The 3383-nt window shown below is 33.7% G+C and overlaps 1 non-coding gene across 1 annotated transcript; it reads right to left on the reverse strand.

Moving 5' to 3' along the window:
• Positions 1-3037: 3037 nt before the first annotated feature.
• On the reverse strand, positions 3038-3144 carry LOC132043432 (small nucleolar RNA R71). Its single transcript, XR_009411802.1, has one exon. It is a non-coding gene; the product is annotated as a small nucleolar RNA R71 (small nucleolar RNA).
• Between the last annotated feature and the right edge of the window lie 239 nt (positions 3145-3383).

Below are 3383 nucleotides of genomic sequence, written 5' to 3' on the forward strand. Positions count from 1 at the left end.
TATTTATTATTTAATTGTGAATAAGGGACGGGTTCGCCTACCGAGGTGGGGAATGATAGGTGCCCGCACGTTCCCCTAGTTAGGGCGTGACACACACAAATACAAGTATTTAAAAAGTAATTTAAAAGCATTACAACTACATTCAAAGAATTACACAAATATAATTTACTTCAATTTATTTACATAGTATACAACTTTTAGATTCTAAGTATCTTTGTAAGATGTATTTTTAGGAGTTACTACCATTAATGCATATACTTTTTATTTTCTCTTTCTTTCAAATATGGAGAGGACATGAGATAGAATTAATGTAACTTTCCAAATAAATCAAAATTACATGAATACTATTTTCTAATAGACCTTTAAATCCTACATCTATCGTTTTGAAAAGATTATTTTTCGTTTCCTTCTCTTTATTTTTATTCTTTTACTTTTCACTTGATGCAATTATTTTTTATGACTAAAGGAAATTATTTGACTTGAATTGAGACTTGACAACTTTCCTGCAGGCCTAAATGCTATTCAACTGACTTTGTTCCATATCACTTGGTGAGAGCTTGGAGGGGTGATAGATGGAAGAAAGTCAAGGCACCAAGATTTGTAGTTCAATTGTCATGTTTAGGTTTCTGATGTTAGCTATTCTTTTCTTTTCTTAGTTTTTGTTGTTTTTGATTTTGCGCTCCATTTTCTGGAGTAGCTTTTTTGTACAGACTCTTTTGTTTTTAATAAATTCCCATCACTCTCTAGTGGTTTTAGCTAAAAAAAATAAAAAAAATATTTGAATATGTTAATATTAAGAAACGTACATGAACATACAATAATTATTATTCGCGCTTCAAAGATAAAAACTATTCTAATAACATTTTTATAGTACACACACACACACACACACACACACACACACACACACACACACACACATATATATATATATATATATATATATATATATATATATATATATATATATATATATATATATATATATATATATGTATTTTAATTCATTAAATAGTTGGTATACCAATGTTAAAAGTTGTATACAGTATGCTCAATATCATAAAATGTATATAATAGCATGATGTGTCGTAGAATTACGGTACATTTGATTCCTTTTGACGACAAGCTTTACTTGTTTTTAAGTGAGTTTGTGTTGTTTTGATGTACTTTTGTTATGTTTTGGGTATTTGACGACCAAAAGGGAAAAACAAGGAAGTTGTATCAAAAGTCCAGAAAAAGAGGAGTTTTACGGACCGTACAGAATAGCAAGATTTTGGGCTGCTTGATACAGCAGATTATACGGGCCAAAGAATATTTCTATGGGCCGTACTTCACACCATAATTTGAAGACTATATCGCTGAATGCAACAGGAAGAATAAAGTAAGGAGGAAACTACGGACTGTACTTCCATTGGACGGTCCGTACATTTGGACGTAAAAGTAGACCTAATTTTAAAGACTTGTGACCGTATAAAAGTTACGGACCATACTTAAGTTTTATGGTCCATACTTGGTTCCGTCGGGGGCATTTTTGTCACACTTAATTCCGTATTTTTGGACCTTTATAAATAGTTTGTGCAAGATTTTGTGGGTCATCCATGTTTAGACTTTGAGTTATTATTCCATAGCATTGAATACTCCAAGTAGCTGAAGCTTTTGAGGAGATTGACTACCTTTTTCTCTTTTTTTATTCATAGTAAGCTTTTAATGTCTTCTTTATTGTTTTTTCTTGTAGTAAACATTAAGCTTTTAATGTCTTCTTTATTGCTTTTTCTTGTAGTAAATTATGACTAGCTAAACTTAATACTAAGGTTGTGAACCCAATGATGGGTGTTATGTGAATGGGTGTTTACTATTGAATATATGCATAATGGGTTGTTTGTTTGTATTTATTTCTCATGCTTTAAAATTGGTTGGTGGTTGCAAACATTAACCTATGCCATAAACCATTGCTTTACTTGGAAAGGGTGAGTCAGGGTTTGGTAGAAATAGATAGCAAGAACTCGAGGCGTTAACCCTCTTTTAATAAACTCACTTAGAGATAAGGAGTTTACTTGGCATAAATTAGTCGTTCTTCATAACAACTCTTTTATATATGGTTAAATCATAGAGAGGAAATACTTTCTAATTATTGGGAACTATTAGAGTCATTTAGAGATTAAGTGCAAACAATACAACAATCCATTAGGAGCATATCATATTAACACCTATAGCATTACATCTCATCTGACGGGGACACAACCTTGGTTTCTTAATCCAATTAATTACATTCAAAATCATAATAGCTAGTAGAAATATAAACTCTCTTTATAAACTTATCGGAATATGAAGTAAGACTAGGATTTAAGTAACACACTATGATAGTAAACTTTTCACACTCATTCCCTATGGGATTCGACCCCAACCTAGTTGGGTTACTATATTTGACAACGTTCGCTATACATCATTTGTTAGGTGTAATTTGAGCGTATCAAATTTTAGCGTCATTGCTGGGGAATACGATTTGAAACTACTAAATAGTGTGTGCTTTACATCAAGTATTTTTTTTATTCCATCAAACTTTGTTTGTTTGTTGTGCACCGGGTGATTATGTCAAGAAGATGAGGAGGACGTGGAGTGAACAGTGGTCGGGTTGCAAATGTAGTCCCCCCCCCCCCTAAATTTGATGAAGATAAGAATGTGTTTGTTGATTTCATACAGCAGGTCGAGTATGCATCCGCTATTGTTCCTTCAAGTGTCGGTGCCGCAAGTTTCAAGATTGATAGTTCTATCTATCAATTGCTCAAGCTCGAAGGTTATTTTTGGAAATCTACCAACAATGACCCACATCAACACTTGAAGAATTTCATATGTGTGTGTCAAACACATACCCAGAATGTTATCACTTCAGATGCAATCCGGTTGAGAGTTTTCAAATACTCTTTAGCCGGTGAAGCAAGGGATTGGTTTGGGAAGTTTCCCCACAATTCTAGTCATACTTAGGGGTGAGCTGGTGAATGTCTTTCTCAAGAAGTGGTTTCCTCCAACCAAGAAAGTCAAACTCAGAGATAAAAATTTTGAGTTTAAGCAACTTACAGGGGAACAATTGTATGAAGCTTGGGAGAGGCTTAAGCAGTACTTGATGCGTTTTCGGAATCATGGCTTTCCAGAGAACATATTAATAGAGAAGTTTCGCATGGGGTTAGATCCAATGACACAATATGAGGTGAATAATACAGCCGGTGGGTGTTACATGGACAATACTTATGCCTGAATCACTCAATTGCTAGACAGATTGACTACACATAATCAAGCATTGCACTCGGGTGTTACACCTCGGAAAATTTTTCATTGATGCACAGTGAATAGGCTAATAAAGAGCACGAAGTATATGATGTTTCGAT

This window comes from Lycium ferocissimum, unplaced genomic scaffold, assembly GCF_029784015.1.
Source record: "Lycium ferocissimum isolate CSIRO_LF1 unplaced genomic scaffold, AGI_CSIRO_Lferr_CH_V1 ctg243, whole genome shotgun sequence".
In the NCBI taxonomy this organism is placed as follows: domain Eukaryota; kingdom Viridiplantae; phylum Streptophyta; class Magnoliopsida; order Solanales; family Solanaceae; genus Lycium; species Lycium ferocissimum.